The following is a 25,103-nucleotide window of genomic DNA, read 5'->3' as shown; positions in this document are numbered from 1 at the left end:
GTATATTAAGGGAACAAATAGAACTGTGAAACTGAAGCTTTGAAGAGGACTTAGAACTTCTGGCCAACTAACCACACATCCCAAGAATCCCATTTAAACTATTTCTGATAGATAAGTAATCCAGTTTGGGGGATGAATAGCTGTTCTCCCAGACATTCTCTTTGGTTCTCATTTTCATTCCTCTGATACAAGAACATCCAGTTCTGGTTTCTCTCCTGTCCATCAAATTTATGTGTATTTCTTAGAACACACATCTTTGACCTTATGGCTGAGAAGGAAGAAGCAGCCCAGACATCTGGGAGCTGGCCCGGTACTATTGCTAGATCTTGGTGTTGCTGGATGCTGCTCTGGCACTCACAGCTAGATCTTGATGTTCTCCTGTTGAACATACACAACTTCATAGAGCATTGATATCAGACAACCAGACAAGGCTGATCAGACAGGCTACTCTGGACCCTGATGGAGGAAGACAAAATCCAGACCACTTGGCAGTCTTAACAATTTTAGAGAAAATTGTTCAACAATTTTCTCAACACAGAGAAAAACACTAGCATTGTCCAAACTGCAGAAATGACCAACAGCCCATATACTGGCTTAAATGTGTGACTGCTGCTTCTTTACCTTACAGCTTTATCCTTGTTGTAATTCTGTCCTAGATTGTGTTTATAAAGATACCCAATTTTACCCCGCTTCCTGACAACATTTAATCCAGAGAAAAAGCCCAACCCCCTCTCCCAAATTAACCTAGCTCACACTCAAATCTTATAAATTCTAACATTCTCTTACTGAAACGCCTCATAGTCACTCACGGCAAAAAGCTATAAATCAAAGCTATGTTCCTGATAGTCTTTGGCTGAGATCAAGGTAATATTCTCAACTCATAAACTTTCACCACATCAACATCACCTGTGGTGTAACATCTAGTCTGGATATTTATCATGATTTTGAAGTCCTGCCCTGATTTCATTCCAAACTTTACATCAAACCTCATTTCCGTGACTGTTTCTCATGTAGCATTTATGAAGACCCTCTTGGCACTAAGTTATATATATATACGTATATATATATGTGTGTGTCTAAATTGTCTCATTTAGTTCTAACAGCAATCTTGAAAGATAATTTAAAATTATTTTTGTTTCTTTCTTAGGGAGACAAAGGTGCAGAGGTTAACTATCTCTGGTAGGTTCTTGCAGAGAATAAATGAAAGAAGCAGGATTTGTATGAAAGTCTGTTTACAAGTCCTGTGGTCTTCCAATGCCCTTGTGCAAATAGCAGACAACTTGATATTATTCCCACTTGCCCCATTCTTTCTAGTTCCGCTGACCTTCCTGCTGCTGTGGATGTGTTTCATTCATTGCTATTTATTACCCTTCAGCGTCTAGCTCAAAATGCTAACTTTTCCATTAGATCTTCTCCAAAGCATCCCTTCAGTTGTTCTACCTAATTAAAATCCATTAGACTCTACCTACGTTTACAGTAGAATAAAAGCTCCATGTTACTAACAGAGCTCCTGGCTGAGCCTCAAGTAGGCTCCTGCTGGCTGCACCACAGACCCTCTGCTTAGTCCCTCATCCAGCCCATTAGCCAGTGCTGACCAGCCTCTGCTAGAAAATCCCCTTCCACAGCCACACGGTCCTGTGGATGTTCTACTTGTTCCCAAAGAGGTGCCCACGCCCAGAGGAACCCTGCAGTGGTTCAGTGAGGCTAATTTAACTTCCCTCTGCTTTCTACTAATTTGTGACCTTGCTCCAGGTAGATGTGGTGCAGCCTGGGGAGTGGTACTACCCAGAGTTCTAAATGGGAGATGAGGAGAAGGCGCAGCCCTCACCCCCGTGACTCCCAGCTCTGTAGTACAGCTGAAGTGCAGACTGCCCTCCCATGGTCATTCCTACCTACATGTGCACGTTGGGCAAAGTCATCCTTACATTCGGGGCATGTGACAATCTAGGAGAGCAGGGACGGCACAGGAGGAAGGAGAGAACTCAGCTGAAGGACACACATCTTCTCTACTACCCTGAGATCAAATAAGCTACACCCTATACACCAGGCCATTTCAGGAAGACATGCAGCGGGGAAACCATCTGAGAGGCATTTTATCCCATGCAACCTTCACCGTCTAAAGGGATTGCTAACTATTTGGAAGGGACAGAATCATCTTAACTGAATAGGAAGATAGGTTATTCTTACTCCTTGCTTTAAGGAGTATGAGCTCTGACAAAAGGCCACATTAAATATTAGAAAAATAAGGATCACAAAATTCTTTGCACATTTTGTTTATTCTATGCCCGAACATGGCCCGAGACAAACCTTGCAGGCTGATTGAACGTTGAATTCACGACCAGTGGTCTCAGGTGGGCCTTATTGGTCCAGTGCTCACTCTGTATTTCAGTTTTGTTGACTTTTGGCCTCTTCTAAATGACTGTTTTACACTTTCTCCTCCTTTCTGAAATCTCCCCTGTCATCCTTTTTCTCAGCTGATGATCTTGCTTCCTTCTTTACTGTTGAACTAAAGCAGTCAGAGGAGAACTTCCATGACCTTTCAACACAACATCCACCCCACCCGGCAGCGTCTTCACCCAGATAGATCTAGTGCATTCACTTCAGGTAACACAGATGAACTCTTTGTGCTTCTATCTAAAGTCAGCCTCTACGTATTCACTAAGCCCTGCTCATCTACTCCAAGACATCATCCCCCCCAATCTCTTCTCTCCTTCCTTGTGCATTGAATTACTCTCATTGGCATATAAAATAGTATTATTTCACCTATATTTTAAAAAATTTAGAAACCTTCTTTTGACTCTACTTATCCCTCCAGGTAGCTCCCATTTTGAGTCATTTTGTAAAAATTCTCTTCAAAATGGTTGTCATTATTTGCTATCACCAGTTCTCTTTTCCCATTTTTTCTTAAGCCTGCTCCAGTCAAAGATTTCCTCCTCCTGTCCTCTAAAATTTTTTCATAGAGGTCACTGATGATCTCTACTACACTTAAATCCAGTGTTCAAATCTCGATTCTCATCTTATTAAACTATCAGCACCATTTCATAGAGTTCACCACATTATTCTCCTTGAAATACTTATCTTGGTGTTCTGGGCGGTGTGTTCCACTGCATTTCCTCTTATCTCACTTGTGGTTTATTTTCAGTCTCTCTCAGAATCCTCCTGTTCTCCTCCACCTCTTATCTTCATAGTGACTCAAGACTTAATCCATGGCTTTCTTCCTCTTTATAGCTCTCCTCCCTCTTTGGCTATCTCATCCAGGTTCATGGTACCATTTTATTTTATTTTATTTTATTTTTGTATTTATAACTTCAGCTCAGACCTCACTTCTGCATTCCAGGCTTATGAATCCAATGAATTGTTTGACATCACCAACAGAATGTCTAGTGAGGATCTCAAATATAATACACTAAAAAATTGAGCCTCAGTTTTTGTCAAACTTGTCCCTTTATCTCAGTAAATAGTTTAAAAAAAAAAAAAAGTCCCTCCAATTGCTGGGGACAAGAACTTTAAAGTCATTCTTGATGTCTCCATTTATCCCCCACTCCTAACGTGCATTTGGTCAGGAAATCCTGTTGTCTCGATCTTCAGAATGGAACCAGAATCCAACCACTTCATACCATTTCCACCACTAATATCCTGGTTGAAGTCACTGTAAACTCTCATCTGAGTGTTTTCAAAAGCTTCTGAATAATCAGTGTTGCTCTTTCTGCCCTTCCCCCTTTCCAGCCTATTTTTCACAGAAAAGCCTTTCAAACAGGTCAGATCACGCAACTCCTCTGCTGAAAACAGGCTAATAGTTTCCTATTTTCTTCAGAATAAACCCCACAATTCTTACAGTGGTCTACAAAATCTCGTGTGACATGGACCCTATTTCATTCTGATCTCATCCCCTGCTCTCTGCCCCCTCCCCACTTAATCTATCCAATCCACCCAGTTCTCCCGGCAGTATCTCCGTATTCCTAGGCAAAGTCTCTCCTAAGAGCCTTTGCACTCTGTTACCTCTGAAATATTCTCCCCTTTAACAGCCATATGGATAGTCCATCACCTCCTTCATGCCTTTGCTCAAATACTGCCTTCTTGAGGCTGCCTCCTGTGACACTCTATTTGAAACTGCCATTTCTCTACCTTGATTCCCTTAAGGCTATTTTTGTTTTTGTTTTTCCTTTTCCTGTAGCACTTCTTGGCTTTTAACATACTATTTAGATTAGTTATGTATTTTATTTATTGCTTTGTCTATCTTCTCTTCATGAAACAAATTCTATCAGGGTCAGAATTTTTTTTTTGACTGTTTATCTCAATATTATATCACAAACACTAGAATAGGAGCTGAGATAAGAATGGATGATTAAATTAAAATCTGAGCTTGTCATTTCACATATAAAATGTCTTGAATGCTGCAAATTTTTAATAGATAGTCATTTTATTCTCTCCCCTGCCTTTCTGTTTACTTCCAGCAAACATTTTATATTGTCTGTGTTATTGATGAATTACCTTCTACCTGTATAAGTATCATTTGGCTACAAAGTCCACGATTTTGTCCTCATCACAATTAGGACACACAGAACCATCTATGTACAATCCAGGCTTGAAGAATTAGGAGGAATTATCCCAGATTTGAAAGATCAGCATTCTGTTTCTTATTTTAAAGTGGAATTGATTGCAGAATACAGAGTGTCTGTGCAGGGAGTCAGTCTTTTGATTAATTCAAAATTGTTTATCAAACTCTGCCATGGAAACATTGCAGTTTTTAACTACCCTGAGCACATTTTCAACTAAAGATAGTGTCTTAGGAATGACTAATAGTTTCATCTTAATTTGAGCCTCACCCCCACTCCCTGACTCCCTTCTTTCCATCCCTACCTTAATCAGTAGCTTTTCAATAAAATATCGTAGGCCAGTGAATGACTAAAATAACAGATAAATAGCTCTCTATACCCCAATGCTGGTTCTGAGGGCCAGACGTAAGTCTGCTCTAGGATGTCAGACTGAATTAGTAACATTAGCATATTTGAATTTCATTGTACGTGCTTTTGACACAATTTCTTAGCAACAGCGAGAATGTTTCCACCAGTCACAGTGATTTGTAGGCTGCCAGTCCCCTGATAACAAATTTTATTTGGTTTTTGGCACAAGTGTTCTTTTATACAGTAGTGTGGGCAACATGATATAACTGACTTGTCCAAGAAATTTATAGAAAATATCGAAAGACAGTGGGGCAACAGGAAAAGAAAATGTTAGATGAATTAACTAGACAGCATCCGCCAAAGTGTAGATTATAGAACATGTTTCATCACCTCTGTTGTAATTATAACCTTGATTATCTGAGCGATGTTTCCTGGAGACAGCATGATATTTCACTCTGAAATTTTTGTAGTTTTGAAATTTGCAGTTCAAAGGGAATGTTTGACAAATTGGCCCCCAAATTAACTTGGCATCTGTTTTAGGTCATTGGCAGCTATTTGCCTGGCATGGTTTTTCTCTTGCCTTGCATTTTACCCTAATTCCTCATACAACCCATCCTTATGTGTTTTTAAGCAAATAAACCATGTGACATTTTTGTGGCAGAAAGAGGGGTTTTATTCATAGCTTCCTGTGATCTATTCCTTACTCTGAAAACAATATAATTTGCAGACTTCCAGATTTTAGATATTTTTCTCCTTAAATTTACAGAGACTAGAGAAATGATTTTTCAGGAAGGTCCTGGATGTGATGTGTTTAATAAAAGACTAGCCTACTGCCCCACTTCTCTGCCCGCTCCAAAAACCCTCTGAATAATCTTCTTTGTTGGAAACACTAATTCATTATCTCTTCTTACCTCCTATAGAGTGGGGATTAAACTTAAACCTGCAACTTTGCACAGATTTATGCAGAGGAGAAAAAACTACCCACGCCAGCCACCACACATACACATAGACCTGCACAGAGGATCTCTTTTAAGGGGCTGCTGCAGGGGTATAATTAATGTGAGACAAATTAGGACTGCAGGGAAGATAACAGGACTCTTTTCCTGTTTAAGTTGAAAAATTTGCAGCCTCCTACTATTCCAGAAATTTCTGGCCCTCCCCGAATATCTCAAAACAGCCTTACTTCATCAATTGATAGCCAATATCCAAGAAAAATAAGCATTTAATTTGGTTAATATTAGGGTTATGATTTAAAAATAGACCCTGAATATACAATCACTGATTTATATAGATTTCCTTTATTTATGCAGTTGAACCATTTCTAGATTAAGGCAGAGAATAGATACATAGATGACAGATGATTGATATTAGTTTTAATAATATCTAATCTTTTCAGAGTTCATTTTTATGGGAGGAATGTGGAGTTAACAAGTTACAATTGCCTAAAGGGGAAGAAGAAAAGGATTTCCACATAAAAGAAGGCAGAGCAATGAAAGAATAAGGATCAAAAATGAATTTCGGTTTATCACACTAAATTTTAAAGGCCAAGTCTTAATTATGTCAGTATTTCTGGATACCAGAACTCCTTTAACATTGCCATATCTGATTTGAGTTCAGATTTGGAAATCAGAAAACTTTGCCATAATAATAGAAGAATTGGCTAAAGGGAAAGAGAAGACTGGCTAGAAAAATAATAGAGTTTTAGATATAAAAGTGACTTTAGAAGCTATTCTTTACAGAGAAGGAAACAAGACCCAGAGTGATTAAGCTGATTGGTTTCAGGTTATCTGAAAAATTTTAAGTAATATATAGGTTTCCTGAATCCCAAACCTCACAAATGAGGGATTGTAGGGTTAAATAAAAACATGTTAATAAGTTAATAAATCATATTAGTTTAAAATTTGACCTTAAATTTAACTGATGAAAGGGCTAAAGAAGGGCCAGTGTTGAAATTCAAAGACCTACAGTATCCTGACTTTCTCTCTGTCTGGATTTTAGTTTCCGAAAGACCTTTGGAATCTATTGATTTATTTTGATAAAATTCTGTTTTCAACTAAGGGTTTAAGTGTGAGATTGAATCACTCTGACAGTTACTCCAGGACCCTTCTCTATGTATCTGTCATATTAGTAACGTCAATCTGGCTATAAAAATATATGCATGTTTGGAACTTCATTCAAGTGATCAAAAGTCCATTCTGTGAAGAAGCCCAGGCCACATGGAAGTGTTCTGACTGAAGCCCCCGCTGGGCCATATGAACCATCAGTTACAAGATGTGTTAGATGAAACCTTCAGGATGGCTGCAGCTCCAGCCACTGTCTGATGACAAGAGAAACCCTGAGCGAAGATTGCCTGGCTGAGCCCAGTCAACTCTCCAAACCATGAGGCATACCGATAAGACGATTGAAATGATTTATTACATGGGATCACGAGGCAGATGGAACTTCCTCCAGCCTCACTGGCTGCCTCGAGTCAGTCTCTTCGGCTTGCTTCTCCATTTCTGCCTGAGGTCTTAGTGTAGGAGTGCTCCTGAGTTCTGTGCTCTCTGCTCTTTTCTGGCTACATGTTCTGCTTAACTGATCCATGGCTTTAAATATCTATAAAGAGAGATCTCCCCGAAAGGTGTATCTTGCCCTGATGTCTTTAATGAGTTCTAGTTTGTAGAATCGGCTGCCTTTGAGATATTACTGACTGCATGTCTAAAATGTACCTTCAGTCGGAATATTCTTCCTCAGTCCTTCCTCAGTCAATGGTATGATCACCCACCTAGTTGCTAATGATTGCTGAATCTAGAAATAAGTTTTAATTTTGTCTTTTCCCTCAATATCCATGCTATCCAATGTATTGATATTCTCTTAACTCTACCTTCAAAATATATCCCAAGTCCTGTCACTTTTCTTTATCTCTACTACTACCAGTCTTGCTCTGTTGCATTGGCATTGTCATATTTGCCCTGCCATGAACCCTACAATCCATTCTCCCCAAGGCAATGAGTGTGCTCCTTAGGAAAAAAAAAAAGTAAATGATATTATGTACATCCACTTAAAATCTTTCCTTGGTTTGCAAGTGTAGTTAACATAGAATCAAGGTTGAGAGTGATCTCCCCTGAATGAATACTCAGTTTAAAGGCACAATCTTCTAATCACCCACTTGTACAATTTTTTGTTCTTCATAGCTGTTTTCACAATCTGAAACTATCTATTTAACTTACTTGTTTGCTTATTATTGTTTTTCCTCATTACCTCCTGAAGAGCAAGGACCTTGTTCACCCTGTTCCCCACTGTATTCTACCACATAGAAGACTGACTGGCACTGAGTACATATTCATAAATTTTGCTGAATCAAAGAATGAATACATTTGTATTTTCCAGGAGATAAATTGTCCCTGATGTGTCAGAGTTATTTCAGATTTTAGATCTTAAAAAAGAGTCGTCACATGCCCAGTTTCACCTCTTTACTGCATACATGAGAATAATATGAACCAGAAATACTAGATTTATTGGTGCTGGCAATCTTTAGTTTTAAAATAACACCAAATAGTACCATGAACATAGACAATAATATTAGGGTTATTTTCACATCTCTAATGTGAGATCTTCCATTAGATTATCTCTACTTGTAAATGGGTACATTGATTCAAACTCAGTTTGACTTTGCAGTTGGACTCTTGGTGTTAGAACAAAGATAATCAGAAATGTTTCTTGTCACGAGCTTGTTTAAATGTCACTATCTCCTTTTTGGAGAAGCTATGCAGTTTTATGTTATACAGATCATATATTGTCTGCTGATCCTCTTGGTATTCTTTCATAATTTTATAGATTTTTACCAAACATTGAATGTTTCTGTAGCTTCTGGCTTTGGGGAGCTGACAATCGCTGCAGAGTTTAAGATTCGAAGGACTGTTGACTACTAGCATCAGTCTCCAGTGAAAACAGAATTGAACTCTAAAATTCTACTTGGACGTAGAAAACATAATGCTCTAAGATAGCCAGGAGTCTCTAATTCAAATTTCATTGTTCAGTAAAGGAATAGGTCATTATTGGGGCATGTAAATTTTCTGTTAAAGAATTATCTAGAGACCCAAGAAATGTCAGAGATTTCTGAAAATTAAAGGGAGGACTTAGAGACTACTCCAGCTTAATTTCTTTTAGCATAAATGGTTGATAGCTTTAGGTTAAGAATTATGGGAAAAACAAATAAGTAATGAAAGAGTGTTTTCATAAAAAGCAGATAAGTACTTGAATGAAAACAATTTTAAAAATTACAAAACTTAAAACATTTTCAAGGAACATAATTATATATATGTAAATATAAAAATACATATATAGTGATTATGCTATAGATATGCTGTAGAACTTTTAAATGCCCAACTGTATATTCCAATACAGATAATTATGCATTATGTGGCAGATTATTTAAAACAGGTTTAGTAATTTCTACCACTATAATAATGCAATGAAATGCATGACTCTCTATTCCTTGCACTGACTAGGAGAAAATTTATAGCCAGAGCTCCCTTACTCATGGGACTAAGTCAAACTGGAGATTCCAGAGTAATCATTGATATTGTCCAGAGCAGAGAGTTAATAAGAGTTTCTTAACAATAAGTCTGAAACCATCACTACGGAAAATATATGAAAACGTTAATGAGATTAAATGTGCTAGGATTTTTCTTTCCTCTTCCCTGTTTGACCAACCAATGAGAATTTTTCTACATGAGGAAACACTCGTCACTCACATCTTATTGGTTGAATAAGGACTGTCCTGTGTCTGAGTGGAGAGGCTCCATGAAGCTCTCCAGCTGCTACAGACCTTTCTCCCTATAGCCAGCGTGGTCAGTTACATTACACTTTTTTTTATAGAGTCAATTATTTTTTCTACTTTGCCTCTTGACTTTTAAATAATTTGATGCCAAAGACAAATGCCTTTTCTTGTTTAGCATAAGTATTACAAAATGGAATTTTTACTGACACTTCAGTATCTCCTTGTCTTTTGCACTACAGTTTAGAGCACTAAGGATCACTGGGTTGTCAACTCAGGTAGCTTAATGCGTCTTCACTTACTGTGTAGTTTACTATATAAGGTCATTTCATTCTTGGCTTGTACTCATTTTGGTAAGTTCTGTTGTTGTTTGAAGTGGTTTGTAGGTTGTGTACAAGTTTTTTCTTTAATATGAGTTTTAATTCAAAGAGATCAACTTCTCATATGCTTGTTAACAGAAGTCACAGAAAATATATAACTCCTGCTCCTTTAAGCATCATATTTTTCATAAAAATGGATAATATATGTCTATAGTTTGTTACAGTTGTGTGTTGTATTAAATTCACGAACCAGAGAGAAAAATTGGCTTTGGATATTAAATGAGATTGTGGATTCATTACATGTCCTAGTTACATTCCAGGAAAAAGCATTGATTTGGTTATCAGTAGTGCATGGAAATACAAAGTTGCACATTTTACATAATTACAGGCCATTTTTAAAAATCAAAGCTCATACTGAGATAATTTTTAATACCTACTGTTTTTTGGAAGGCTTTTAAATACCTTTCACCTTAAATAAAAAATAAACTTAATAACTAAGAAATTACACAATAAATAGATTTTCTTATAAATCATGAAGACACAGGATGGACAATGAAAAAAAGAGCTTACAAATTAAGGAAAGACTTGGAAATTAAAATAATTCTTTATCTTTCCCAAGTATTACGTCACAAAGAGAAGGAAATTATCATTTAGTTTCATAACTACATTCCTACATTTTCGTAGACCAGAGTCTAAAAGATTAGAAGGCTACTCTGTCTAAGAAATACGCATTTTGAGTATCACATTAAAGCATTTCAGTACGTAGAATACCATACATGACAATTCAGAGCTTGAAAACATCACATCATTTTCCAGCATGTGCTGCACAAACTCCGGGAATAGTTTTTTGTTTTTCTTTTAATGTTCTATTTTTAATGTTCTGTTTAATCTTGAAGGTGATTCTTACAAAGCAAACTATATAATAAAACAGATTATCAAGTAATAATGTAATACTATTGGATATATTATTACTGGAATTAGGAATTAAAAATCCTAAAATTTTGCTAATATAAACTTCGCAAAGTTATTTTAGATCAAGTTCTAAGGTAAATTTTCCAGCTAAGATTAAGTTCCAGATTTAAGTGTTGTTCTTCCAACCAAATGAAACATGCTGTACATCTTCTGATTCTTAATCTGAAGATTATGTTTGTTCTTTCCAGTGATTTTGTTAATAAATGATTTCAGTTACATCAATAGTGTTTTTATAGTATTTACTCTTTGATATCCTTGGAAACATAATTATTTATATGCAAGATGATGATTCAGGACATCTAATCATCCAGAAAGGAAAAGACAGACTAACCTTTGTGAATTGAAAATTCGACCAGAAAAGGATTCCTTTTGAGATGGCCTTACCCAGGCAAAATTGCTATGAGAGGGGAGTATTTTACATATGCTTTTTAAAATGTATGAATTCTGGATGAGAGAGCAAAGATTCATTGCATTTGAGACACTCCTTTAGAAGTTCGTATTTTCCATTTGTGCTCAGGTTAAAGCTGGTTAACTTGATACATTCAAAGGAAGAAGCAACTTAGCATAGCTCTTGGGCAAAAATCGAACAGACATAGGTTAGCGTTATTCTGAGATAAACCAAAGTCTGCATCCTAGGTCCCATTTCAACTTGCCCTTGTTGTTCTAACTTGGTCCCTAGGTTCTGTGAACAGGAGCCTGAGTGAAATGTAAGATAATTATTCCAGTTAGACTAATTTATTCAATAATCTATTTATAAAGATCCTTGAACAGACAACCAACCACGATAGCGGTCAACATGGAAACCTAAAACCTATTTATAAAGATCCTTGAGAACTTAACTGACTGGGCTGGGACTCAGTATGAAAATAGGTCCGGGTCTGTTTTAGTTGGAATTCACAGTAAAATGCAATCTTAATTTTTTTAAACTTAGAAAGAATGAATCATTCAGAATGAGAACTCAATCACAAACAGGGAGGGAAAAAAAAGGAAGACAAGCTTTTCTTGATTTCCATTATGTCTGAAATTATTTGCACAGCTTCAGCTGTACTTTGAACACCTTATTTCTGAGTAACTGCCTTCCTATATGAGAGGAAAATGAGGAGACATATGGAAACCCAAATGAAGCCTTATAAGTGTGTTTATGCCGCCACCCCCAACCTTTAATTAAGCTTATTCAGGCACTTGAGATGTCAAGCCCAGGGAAAGTTTCTTTTTGTTTGTTTGCCTAAAAGCTTTATCCTGATTTTTGTAATAACATATATCACATGGGCTAATTAGTTGCAGTGCTTTGTCATTTATAAATAGCTTGCACTATCTGGGCTGAAAATCTGTAAGTTGAACAGTAGCACAAATTTATCAGTGTGAAGGCATTGGAATATTAAGTTTTCAAATTAAAAAATAAAACATTTCTCAGAAACTACACTGAAAAATGCTATCTTTGGATGACAATAAATCAGGCTAATCTCTGAAGTTGGTGATTATATCATGAGTTACTGAAGAAGGACAAAAAACCAATGCATCAGCATGAGAAAGTATTTCAGGATTACAAAATCCAATTAGTTCAGTCCATTGTAGGGGAAAACGCAAGTGAATTAAACACACAAAACGAGTGTTAATAATCAGTATAATGGGGAAATAACTCTATGTGTATTGTCAACCAAAAAAATAAAACATCAGGGAAATTTACCAAAACTATATAGAAAAATATATGAAGAAACTATAGAATTTATTGATATATTAAAAGTCTTAATTTAAAAAAGAGCTGTATCATGTTTAGATAGGAATGCTAAATACTTTATTAACTGTCATTCATGTCATCCTTAAAATAGTTTTTAAATAATTCTGAATAAATTCCTAAGACAGTCTTTCTTACGAAGTTGCAAAGTGGTTTACAAGTTTAATGGAAATTACAAATGGGCAGGGTTAGTAATGGTAATTTTTAAAAAAGGAATAAAGAGGTATGACCAGATATTGAAATATATAGTAATAGTTGGCAATTAAAAATTGGAAATGAGTGAAAAATATGTGAAGTAATACAAGTGAAGGGGTATCTCCGATACAGATACATATTAAAATAATGTAATAATAGTCATTTTAAGTCAGTAGGGAAAGGGAGAACTATTCAATTAAAAGACATTGACAATTAGTTCAATATTAGAAGAGATAAAAACGTTAGAAATAATTTCATAACATATCAATATACTTCTTGTGGTAAAATTGACTAAAATATCTATATAAAAAATCATAAAATAAATATATGTAGGGAACATCTTTGTAAGCATCACTACCTAATTCAGAAACCATCCTGGCAAAAGATGATTGGGTTAAAACTACATATATTTAATTAAGTTTACAAATATAGTAAATGACGCAATTAACTTGGCTAAATATTAATGTATTAATAAAAGTATCAATAGAAAATCAAGTAATTTGATTAAACATTTATTGAAATACAAGCTTTAAGAAGGCAGAAATGTTTGTTTTATTTGCTCAATAAATATTATATAAATTCAGTGATAAAGAAGTACAAATGTCCAACAGACACATGAAAAAGAAGTATTTAGCCTCACTAATATCAAACAAAAGAAAATTAAATGAAACACTAAGTTTAGATCATTAAAGCAACAAACAGACAAAAGTAAAATCATAGTTATTTAATGATTGCAAGAATGTAATGACCATACAGACCATGCAGTCCTAGAACTGTGGATGTCAATTAATAATTCTCCAACTAGAAATTAATACAGATAACTATTTTCCCAAAATGTACATCTTGGCCCCACTGGTTTGGAAATTCTGACTAATTGTCCTTTGACTGACACCTTATCTTGCTTAACAGTCATCTTCTGTCTCAGTTGTGTTCATTTGAATTATTTTAGGAGCCTACAATTTTACTTTTGCATATTGATGAGAGTGCAGTTTCATAAATTATTTTATTTTGATTTTATTTCCTTACATCATTTAAAAAATTTAGATTTTCAAAGAAAAAATTTAAATTTTTGTTTCAATATTTAAAGGATTTAATGCATTAAATAAAGGTGCCCAAGTTACTGTCAAATGAGAAAAAGCACTTAAATGATAAAAAATGTTAATGATGCCAAGTGACCTTCTAATGCCCCATACAAATGATGCTTTGCACTAGTTCTGAAGGAGAAAAGTGATGGAGGAAAATTGAATCATCAAAGACAAAAAACAGGCAAGAGCACAAAAAGTATCATTTACTAGCAGGTAGTAACATATTCATAGTACAAATGGATGCATTGCTTGAGTTCAGTCTTGGTATATGTGAAGACCCTGTCAATATAAATAGAGCTCTTGTACTAAAGTTAAATATGGGGATTGTTTTCCAATAATAATTCTAGGGTCTTCAAGTGGTAGAGTGCATGCTTAGCATGCATGAGGTCCTGGGTTCAATCCCCAGTACCTCCTCGAAATATAAAATAAATAAGCCTAATTACCTCCTCCTGCTAATAATAATAATAATAATTATTATTATTCTAGGATCTGAAATATGGGGGGAAAAGTCCAAAGACTAAGCTTAAGAGCTTCCTCTGGAAAAAAAAGAAAACATGTGATTACTATTTTCATTTAGATTAGAAAGTTAAACACAAGTCAGTTATTTCAGTTGTGTTACTCAAGATTGTTAATATATTTTGAAGCAGGAGGGTGTATATTTGTTGTTGTTCCAAGCTATATTATTGTGTACATTGTGTAAAAAAATATTACTTGTTCCCTTTTGACTGCAGCCTGGTTGTAGTTTTGTAGGTTTTAATAGACAGGTAATGACAAAATCATATGTTCAGTCAGCTTAATTTAGGTATAATTTACATACAAATAAATGCACCTATTTTAAGTGTTCATGAAATTTGAAGATGTATGCATCCATCCATCCATCTCTATACCTTTAATATGTATTTTATAGTGTCTTCTGTGTATACAGTTCTGAGTTTAAGGGTTCATGTAGATTCAGGTAGTCACCACCACAATCATGACAGTGAACAGTTCCATAGCCTGAAAAAATTTCCTCATGTTGTCTTTTTGTAGTCAGACCCTCCCTTTTTGATCCAATTTCATGATTAACCCAGTCTATCAATCTGCAGTTCATTGTATGTCATGTTTATAGTTGCAGGCACAGTTCCCAGTACTAAGGAACAAAATTTACACATTCTCTTTCCCCATTTACAAAACTATTCTTTCTAAAATAGATAAATGTCAGCCCTTAACATTTATTTTAATTATGCAACAAAATTGCACAGTATCCAGCACACAAGTAATTCTGTTATTGAACATAAGAAACAAATACCTTTGGAAAAAAGTCCTATACTTGAAAACATATGGTAGACAATCTGTAGAGCTACGTTCTGGAAACCACAATGCCAAATGAAAAGACAAATAATCAAACATTGAGCTTTACTCAGCATTTTATCCAAGGGCTTCAAACAATTTTACCAATAGAAACTATTAATCTTGACAAAACACAATATAAAGATACCAATGCATTATAAAAATCACTGGATACAGATTAAATCACATGGATTCTTTTGAAGCAACTCATTCAGATTTTTTCTCTTAGCAGGATGAGATTTCTCTGAAGTAGAGTAGGCTTTCCAGTTTGTTTTTGTGTGGGGGTGTTTGATTTTTAACAGAAGGGAAACATCAAATGAATTCTTCATTAGGATGATCTCTTAAACTTTAAAGAATGTATGCTATAGTGCTGGTTCCCCTTCACTGAGATTATATGTCTCTGGTTCAGTGATTTGAAATAAACTAGGAGCTTCTATTGGTGTCTTGTTTTGCATTTCAGTTCATTATGGTCACTGGAAGATATTAGTCTAATAGCTCTTTTGAATTGATTGCTTCCTCCATTTGCAGGAACTTTCCTGTAAATTCTTGCATTAAACAATTCCCATTTATGTTCATTAGATGATAAAATGAAATCTTACTGCAGACATGCCCTGAACCTAAGTTTAGCTCTTATAGTGAAAATGACTGGATGCAGGGAATTTTTTTTTTTAATTGTAATAGGTCACTTATTATCCCTCTGTTGTCATACCCTTTGGCTCTCCAGTAAGTAAACTGCCATGTAAGGATAGACCTAAATATCTAACATGTTGGATCCTAGTTTTATCTGCCTTTGTCACAGATCCTCTGTGACTCTCAGAGATTTCTAGCAAGTGGTAAGAAAAGGCCAGCAAAACCATGTCCTTCTTAGAGCGTTCTCTTAGCATGACATCTTTGCCTGCTGCCAAATCTTCCCTCAGCTTGGAGAAAGTATAAAGAGACCTCGAACATTCACTGATGTCTGGTAGAGAGATTCAGCAAACAGAATTCTGGGTTTACTTTTACACCAGACAGATAGATGGATATAATTATATAGTAGAGACACAGATAGATGGATATAAGTATATAGTAGAGACACTAAATATGCTTTTTCTAACTTCCAGATAGGTATTTTTCACATAGCCATCACTGCCCTTTTATTCTTCCTTGAGTATTTCCCCATTAGTCACTTACCAATATGACAGTAGATATTTAAAGGAAGGTAGACCTTGAAGGTGCAGGGTAAATACAAACCTAATTCTCCTTTCAATCTACCTAAATATTCAATAGTTCTTAATAAAAATACAGGTTAAATTTTGTATTGTTGTTATTGTCATTACTCAATATTATCATTAGCATTTACTGTTATTTGTTTAAAACAATTGTCTCTAACAGTTAATTCACTTTTTATTATAGCGTGGCCCACTGGGAATTATGAACTTGATAGTGATAGGAATAGGAAAAATATCCAGGAAGCACCTGCAAATTGCAAAGAGATGCTGAATATTTACTTCCCCATAGAGTTTATTTTTATTACCTTATCTTTCTTCTCTGTAAAATTTTAATAAAAATATATATGTAATGTGCTGTGGTTTCTTGGAACACATAAATTAGGGTGTCTATTCCTATTAGTTCCTGTTTGCGTTACCTTCATTTTGGCAAATCAGCCTGTCAGTTCTGTGGGATTGTATTGTGCACATACACCTCCAAAGTCTTCATGACTGTATCCAAATGTTTTGACTCACCCCTGAATATAATATTTTTATTTTTTCTAATTCTGTTCAGTTTTCATGATTATGTAATAATTAATGATATTCTCTAATACAGTATATTTTTATCTAAATTCCCTTGTAATTTTAATGCATAAGTGACCTAACTGGGAGCCCCCTATAATGATTTTATCCAACAAGATCTGCTCTAAATTTAATTGAAGTATGTTATGTTGGGAGACTGACAGGGGTCGTGAAGATGTGATGCTAATCTGTTTTCTGCTTCACTGCTTCACCAATGATCTTGATGTAAAGCATACAAGGACATATTTTCAGGCCTGATGTTGCCCTACCATCATTCCCTCTTGCATGAGACTCTTGGCCTGTGGCTTCTTTGATCTTTCTCAGGTGACTTTGCCAGTGTCTTCTCCTCTGCCAGATCCTTTACTGTTCATATTGCTTTGTCTCTGTGCTTTGGCTTTCTTCTCTTACCCTGAATTATCTCAGCCAGTCCCATAATCTTTCCATTGCTGTATCCATGTCAGTCTATCTCATATCTGTCCCTTTGAATTGTCACCTTACTCCTGAGCTCCATTATCTACAGATAGGTATGGATTCATCTTAGAAGTTAAGAAGAAACTTGGTAGAGTCAACTGTCTAGCTGATTTTTTTTGGTAGCCATTTGTGGGTTGAGGGATAATGGTGGTTGGGACTAAGCAATGAGCCTAACGATTAATATAGTTAAGTTGAAATAAAAGAGACAAGCGCAATTCCTGATTTTACTGCCTTAGAACTTTGTTATATTATGAAAGATTGTAACCTTCCTGAGCCTTGATTTCCTCATTTAAAAATGATATTAATAACAGCAAATATTTGTTCTAACTAGAAAATGAAGTCATGCTTGGTCTGTAGTAAGTATTTAATACAAATAATAACTTTTGTAATAGAGAATTTTTCCATCATGAATTCTCTACAAATTTGCTCATAAGAAAACCAGTGAGAGGGAGAGGGGGTGTTGTCCCATCTAGGAAGATGAGAAAGAGGTCAGGGGACAGAGAGCAGCTTCAAGTGCCCGGGCAGCTATTTTTAGGACGGGAACAGTGTCTGGGAAAGCGGTGGTTAAGATGTGTGGGTGGTGGTAACTGTAAGAGCTGAATAAAGCATTGTGATAATGAGAGCAGGAGAAGCCATAGAATTGGACGTCCAAGAGAATTTCTCCCGCTGTTTATAATCTCCAGCTTTGTTGAGATATGAACGGCATGTAACATTGTGTCAGCTTAAGGTGCACAATGCAATGACTTGATACAGGTATATATAGGGAATGTTTGACACTATAAGGTTAGTTAACACATCCTTCCCCTCACATAGTTACCATTTGTTGTTATGGTGAGAATGTTTAAAATCTACTCTCATAACAACTTTCGAGTATACAACGCAGTATTGTTCACTGTTGTCACCATGCTATATACATTATATTCCTGGAAATTACTTCTCTTATAACTGGAAGTTTATATGCTTTTGACGAGTATCTATTCACTTCCCCCACCTCCCAGCTTACACTGTGCTACCTTGCTTCAGTTCAGCTTTTTTAGATTCCACATGTAAGTATTTGTCTTTCTCTACCTGACACTTAGCGTGTTTCCCTCAAGGTCCATCCATGTCATCCCAAGAGGCACAGTTTCTTCTTTTTTTATGGCTGGTTATGCCTTTGTATATATGTATATACATATTTATACTACATTTTCTTTATCCATTTCTCCATCCATGGACACTTAATTTGTTTCAGTAGCTTGGCAGGTGTGCATATATTGCCAGGAACATGTAAGTGTAGTTATCTCCCCAGGTTAGTGATTTTATTTCCTTTGGCTGTATATACACCCAGGAGTGGAATTGCTAGATTATATGGCAGTTCTATTTTTAATATTTTGAGGAAATTCCATACTGTTTTCTATAGTGGCTGTACCAATTTACATTCCCATCAACAATACACAAGGGTTCCCTTTTCCTGATTAGATGAAATAAATTTAACATTTTAATTTCCTGTTTAGATAAAATGAATTTTTCTTCATGGTATTTGGTATGAATAATTCTTCTATGTACTTATGTTACCATTTTAATGTAAGTTTTAGTCATTTTATTTTACTTTATATTTTGCATTTTTAAAATAATTTTCAGTGATTTAAAAAATAGATTATGTATTTTTATTACTCAAAGTTCAAAACTATATAGAAAAAAATTTACATAGAAGTCTTGCTTCCACTCCTGAGCCTTTTCCACATTGCATTTATCCATCCAAATATAACTCCTTGTGGGAGTGAGAAACTACACCTTATGTCTCCCTCCCAACACACACATTCCCTATAAATAATTACTTTCATTAGTTCTTTCTGTTCTTCTTTAGTTTCCTTTTCCAAATACTACCAAATCCATCCTTTCTTTTTCTTCCACAAAACATGTAAGCATATTGCATAATATGTACTATTGTGCTCTTAAGTTTTTTTTTAAATTGAAGTATAGTTGATTTATATATTGTGTTAGTTTTTGGTGTACAGCATAGTGATTCAGTGATACATATATTCTTTTTTATTATAGGTTATTGCAAGATCTTCCATTATAGGTTACTAAGGTATAAGCATAGCTTATAGTAATAAGATATTAATGTAATTCCCTGTGCTCTACAGTAGGACCTTGTTGTTTACCTATTTTATATATAGTAGTTTGTATCTGCCAATCCCAAACTCTTAATACCAGTCAGAATGGCCTTCATGAAAAAGTCCACAAACAATAAATGCTGGAGAGGGAGTGGAGAAAAGGGAACCCTCCTACACTGCTGGTGGGAATGTACTTTGGTGCAGCTGTTCTGGAGAACAGTATGGAAGTGCCTTGTGCCCTTTGTTTTTATCACTTAAGAATGCAGCTGACCCTTAATGCAGGGGTTAGGAGCACCGAACCTCCGCCCAGTCGAAGATTCATGTGTAACTTTACAGTCCATCCTCCATATCCATGGTTCTGCTTCTGTGGATTCAGTCAACCACAGATCCTGTAGTCCTGTACTGAATATTGAAAAAACTCAGTGTATAAGTGCACCTGCCTAGTTCAAATCCATGTTGTTCAAGGGCCAGCTATATGTACTGGAAGTGTATGCATATCATTTCATAGACATCATCATTATTTTTTAAACAAAACTAATGTGATCCATATGCAGTATGCTAAAGCATTCAGGCTTTAGCTCATTTACTTCTCACCGACGCTCTGCTGGGAGGCTGCATTGAGCCATGCCATACAGATCCGCTTCCATGATTGAAGTACTCATTCCCCCGGCTGTTTGTAGTGTTGGCAGCCTACACTTCTCAGTTAAGACCATCTTGAGGACTTGCCTTTGTGTGAAGGGATGACCCCATGTCACAGTCCTTTCCAGTACTTGGTGGCTGCACAAGTTCAAATGCAAACCCTGATGTCCTAATTTGAAAGGATTCCCGTGGGAGGGGAACCAGTCTGCTCCAGCACTCCCATTAAAATTGGCTGAGACCTTTGTTGTGACTTTATCACTCTTAAACCTGTCCCCCGTCCAGTCGTGCTTCTTTTACCCACACCTTCCTCAGAACAACACTCTCCAAGAAACCTCCGCACACAGTTCCCTTAGAGCTTCTGTTTCCCAAGGAGCCTAACCTGTGACATCTTATGGAGTACACTATTATGATCTTAATTTTACAGATGAAAAACTTGATACATACATTAGACAGTAATTGCCCCAAAACATCAGCTAGTTAAGTGTAGAGCCTGAATTCATATCCAAGTTTTTCTGTGTTGTTTGTAGCCACCTCACAGTGCTAGCTGATCCATCTAATTTAAGCAACGTTTCCCTCGCTCTGTCCTGAAACACTTCGACTTCCTCCTGATAGGTCTCCTGGCCTTGACTCTTCCACCCTCTCCAGGCTACGAACAGTGGTCTTTCAAAACCTCAAGAGATCACTACCACACCTAAAAGCCTTAAGCACATTCTTCTTGGACATAAAGACAGAATAAAAAATACTTCACGTGGCACACAGAGTTCTCCATTTGCTAGGGACTGAATTGTCTGCTCCCAGAATTCATATGTTGAAGCCCTACCCCGCAGTGTAACTGTGTTTGGAGATAGGGCTTTGAGGAGGAAATTACCCTAAACTGAGATCTTAAGGGTAGGATCACAGTCTAGTACGCGCAAAGCAAAGTCCACATGAGCACACAGTGAGAAGGCGGCCACCTGCAAGCCAGGAGGAGGGCTCATACTAGAATCTGACCGTGCTAGTATCCTGATCTCAGACTTCTAGTTTCAAGAACTATGAGGAAATAAATTTCTGTTTAAGCCACTCGGCCATGGTATTTTTTATGGCAGCCCTAGCTGACTGAGACATCATTATTTGCTCTCTGCATCTGCTTCAAGCCTCATTTCTCTCTCCCCTCCCACTGTTCTCAGCTCAGCTGGGCTCGTGGTGCACTTTCCCTCTTCATCAGAGTAACTCTCTACCACCTTCATCTTAACAGCTGACTCAAGCGTCAGTCTCATCTTTAAAGTTAACCAGATAGAGTAGTGTTTCCTGAGCCCCTAATTAGGTCAGCCCTGTTTATTTATTGGCCCTCATAGTGTCTGTCCTTACTCATGCATAACGCTCATTGCATTTGTGATTATTGGGATTTTTTGTCTTTTGTGTACTTTTTGTCAAAGTACCACCTACACAAAGAAAATGCCAGGGCACCCCCTCAAAGAATGTTCACAAAATGAACACACGTGTGTAATCAGCATCCAGATTTTTTTTTTTTTAAACGGGACAGACCAGCATCCCAGAAGCTTCCTTGGGTTCCGTCCCTTTTACCATCTTCTCTCACCTGCGGTGACCATGAACCTGCTTTTTAACATTACTGTGTGGCTTTGTAATGTGTTTTTAATTGAACTGTGCTAAGCTTTGTATCCTTGGATTCTTTCTCTTAAAAGTTTTCGATTAGAGTGAGGCACAAAAGAGGTTCTTATAGGAGGCTGGGGCTGCAGAAGTGAAGTGCAGCTATTTTGTTGCTCACGTGCGTTGTTGCTGGTGAGGGAGCAGCCATTATGTACCAGGATCCAGCTTCCCCAGCACCCCCTTCCACTTCTCGAACTTCCAGGTCAGGTGTGTGTACAGGAGCCCTGGATTCTGCAAGACCCCTGTACCACCGATGTCAGAGGCAACCAGAAAGTGACGTGGATCGCAGTCTACCTCCTGGGCTCTGACTCATCCTTCCAGCTTGTTCCCTCCCACTTTACATCCATCTTCCCTTTTCAGCTGCCTGCCCTGCGGACCTCAAGCTCCAGCATCAGACTTACAGAAGTTGCTTAAGTCTGCTCCCACAATTAGGTAAATTCATGTCCCTGTGAGAAATACCTATTTATCTATGTATGTATATATACATACAGGCACATATACACACATGTGTGTATGCCTTTATATGTATATAAAGGTTCGTCTCCCTTGATTGAAATTTGCAGTCACTCATTTAAAATTCATATTTCATCCCAGTCTGTAAGCTCCGTGATGTCAGGGATTATTCTTCATTCTCTCCTGCCTAAAATTGGCCCAAATAAGTGGCAGGGAATGCCATACTCTCCTGTTGTGAGGAAGACATGATGCCTCCATGGCCTGCCAATATTACATAACCTTTCTTCTCTGATCACATCAGCATTCAATGTTAGGTCCTCTCTCTCTTCCCTTCTCTCCCCCTGCCCACCCCTCCCAACACACACTCCAGTATAGAGAATGAACAATTGCTTTTGCAATGGAATTATTCACTAGAAGCCAGCATTGGCCAGGGATTTTCTCTTTAGAAGAACAGAAATTTTTTTGAAAATTCTGAAAAACAGCATTCTCTTCAGAGATTTTTTGGTTATCTATTCTTTAACCCTTATAATAAGATACTGTGGAAAATTAGATCAATTATATCCTTACCAAATACTTGCTTAGATTGACTTCATAAAAGTAAAACTGTGAATTTTTCTGCCCATGAATCTCTCCCAAGTCTCCCTCTCCCAATTCTGCTTTCATCTCCTTTGACTAATTCAAAGTTTTCTTGTGTTTATTGGTCTAAACCTTACCTACTTTCCCAAAGAATCTCTTTTACTCTTTTCCCTAAACTACAATAGATGGTTAACTAGATTAAATTATCATATGCCCAGAGCACTCCTATTGCATTACCACACTGCATAGTTATAGCTATTGCTTGTTCAGTGGTCTGATTCCCCACTTGTCCTTAGAGATGAACAAATTTCCTACTCTTTTTAGTATTCTCAGTGCCCAGCACATTTCTTAGAGCATTTACTTTCTAGATAACAAAAGTAAATAAACTCTAATCCAGAAAACCATCCTTAGACTCAAGTGAACATCAAGTATTCCGTATCCTCATCACCTTGAAAGAATTTCCAAGAACAAGATAAAGTAACCTTACATTTCATAGAAGTTATCCGTTAAAGAATATCTCAATATTTCCACCCACTTCTTCCCTCTTGACCTCAGTGGGGTTTTTCTGACCACTCCTACCTAATTTTTCCCTATGTTCTGGCACCCTACAGACACTGGAAGCATCCATGTCATATGAGCTATATGCTGATGATACTACTTGTTGATGTCACCTTTCAGTGTAGACAATGTCATCATTGCCAGTGACATAATGTTTCCATGTTGTGAGGTCTTTCTGAAGTCAAGCTTGTATGGTTTCTGGGGCATGCAGAATCTTAATAGCCACAGGGGTTGAGTTTGTCCTGGTAATCTCATAGTCCACTTCTAATAGTCTTCTAAGCCACTCTCCTTGTCCTCACTCCAGAAGTGGAAACCCTTGTAGAAAATAAAATTGTTCATGGTGAAGCTCTAGTCATGCTGCCCCCTCATTCCTCATGAGTCAAGATTTCTCAGGACCCCTGTTGTATTACTCTCATTATGGACACCCTACCAGTCTCCTCCCACAAAATCCAAGATGGAAATCCTCGTGTTTCTCATTAAGGTAATCATGAAGTTTATTTTCAGAATTTTGGCAAAGCCAACTTTACTTTTGAGTGAGGGTTGGATGTGGTGTAAGGATTGGTTATTCGGTTCAGACTGAGAGACAATATAATCATGACTAAACATCAGGCTAACGTTTGCAGGTAGGGAGAATCAGTGCCTGAATAGACTGCTCCAGCGTAGAAGAACTCAAGCAGAGAAAAAGATCAGTTGAGAAAGTGTGCTCTTCAATGACAGAAGAGAAATTTTTGGAGCCTCATTATGTGGATAGTCATTAGTACATACTGTGTATAGGGCTGGGCATCCCTCTGGTCCAGCCATGTGGCCTGTTTGTCCTTTTTTGCATCTTGCTTATCTCATCCTTATAATGGGTAGGTAGAATAAACTAATATTTTAAAATAATTTTGTTGTAGAGCTAAATTCTACAGTTTTTTGGGGCGGGGGTCGTTGAGATTAGAAGCAAGAAAATTAAACTCGGAGTTGAAGCTCATTGCTGTAAAGGGTCCCAACCTCCAATAGGAAAAATACAGACATGTCTGTTTTTAACCAAAGCAGAAGAGGTGAGAGAGTGAGTAGACTGTGGGTTGCAGCAGTTTGTGTCTCACTTTCAGATGAACTGTGCATTTTACGTGCCTGTGACTCACTAGGCTAACAAAAACCACCTCACAAGCAAAATCTTAAATACAATTAGATGTTTTCCAATAGATACATCTACCCATTTTATTTTGTTTTTGTAGTGACATAGGTTATATATAGTAAAATTTGCCCTATTAACCACTTACAGCTGTACAATTTAGTGGTGCTAATTACATTCCTAGTGTTATACAACCATCGCCAACTGCCTAGTTCCAAAATTTTTCATCACCACAGAGAGAAATTCTTCACCTGTCATGCAGTAATTCCTCATCCTCTCCAAACCCCTGTCCCTGGTAACTTCTTTCTGTTTCTATTAATTTGCCTTTTTTTTCCCTAGGTACTTTGCATAAGTAGAACCATCCAAACAAAATTAACTATTTGTTTTTTTGTGTCTGGGTTTTTTTTTACTTAGCATAATATTTTAAAGTTCATCTGTGTTAACAGCATGATTCAGAACTTCATTCCTTTTATGGCCAAAT

The sequence above is a fragment of the Camelus bactrianus genome, chromosome 20 (genome assembly GCF_048773025.1).
Source record: "Camelus bactrianus isolate YW-2024 breed Bactrian camel chromosome 20, ASM4877302v1, whole genome shotgun sequence".
Lineage (NCBI taxonomy): Eukaryota > Metazoa > Chordata > Mammalia > Artiodactyla > Camelidae > Camelus > Camelus bactrianus.
Note: the sequence above shows the minus strand (reverse complement) of the source record.